The sequence below is a fragment of the Babylonia areolata genome, chromosome 8 (genome assembly GCF_041734735.1).
Source record: "Babylonia areolata isolate BAREFJ2019XMU chromosome 8, ASM4173473v1, whole genome shotgun sequence".
NCBI classification, from domain to species: domain Eukaryota; kingdom Metazoa; phylum Mollusca; class Gastropoda; order Neogastropoda; family Buccinidae; genus Babylonia; species Babylonia areolata.
Window position 1 is genome coordinate 44704302 of NC_134883.1, and position 1321 is coordinate 44705622.

Here is a 1321-nt window from a genome sequence, read left to right on the forward strand (position 1 = left end):
CTTACTTTTTTTTTCTTTTTTTCTTTTTTCAACGTAGTCTCCCAGCACTGTCACACACTTTTCCCATCTGTGCACAAGCTTCCGTATTCCCTCAGCGTAAAAATCTTTGGACTGATGTCTCAGCCAGTCGCTCACAACACTTTTGACTTCATCGTCACTTTCAAACTGATCCGTCCTTCTTTAAACAGTTTAGCCCACTTGTAGACATTTTTTTTTCGGCTGAAACATGTGGCACCATACACAGTTGACATTCTCCTATGAATTTCAACTGGTTTGCACCCTTCAGCAACCAAAAACTTGATAACTGACCGCTGTTCAATCCTGGAGCATGCTTCTTGGTCGGCCATCTTTGTTGCCAAAACTCTCAAAGTTTTTTTTTTTAATCTGCAAAACAAATTAAATCCATGTGAAAAAGAAGTAAAAAAATAAAAATAAAAATAAAATAAAAAAGTAAGCTTCTATCTGTATTAGAAGTCCTTATACCGAAAAATTCACCTTATTTATTGAATGACCCTCGTATAAAACAGACAGATAGACAGACAAACAGAAATACGTGCAACAGTCAAACAGACATGAAAACAAAACCACAAGACAGACAGACAGACACACAGACATACACACAGACAAGCAGACAGACAGACAGGCACACAGACAGGCAGACTTCTTTGAGGGGGCGGCGGGGGTGGGGGGTGGGGGGGGGGGACTTTGCATCTGAAGACTGATTCGGGTAATGCAAGAGTCTAGCCGCTATTCTCTGAGTCATGTCTCTCGCTGCGATTCTCTGAGTTAGGTTTTCCAGCCAATCTCCATAGGCAACTACCTACCTTCTTCTTCTTCTTCTTCTTCTTCTCTTCTTCTTCTTCTTCGTCTTCTTCTCCTCCTCCTCCTCCTTTTTCTTCTTCTTCTTCTTCTTCTTCTTCTTCTTCTTCTTCTTCTTCGTCGTCGTCGTCGTCGTCTCCTCCTCCTCCCCCTCCTTCTTCTTCTTCTTCTTCGTCTTCTTCTCCTCCTCCTTCTTCTTCTTCTTCTCCTCCTCCTCCTCCTCCTCCTCCTCCCCCTCCTCCTCCTTCTTCTTCTTCTTCTTCTTCTATTCCCTTTCGTTTCTTCTTTAGCCATCACTCTTTTCCGTTTCAATTTTCTGCATCCTAGATTGTTTTGTTTTTTTAACTGGTCCATATTCTTCTTCTTCCTCCTTCTGCTGCTTCTTCTTCATCTTCAACTTCTTTGTTTATTTCTTTGTTCTTTCTGTAATTTGGAAGTGCCTCTCCTTCTTCTTCTTCTTCGACTTTGTCTTCATGTTTGGTTTCTTCGTTTCTTTGTTCTT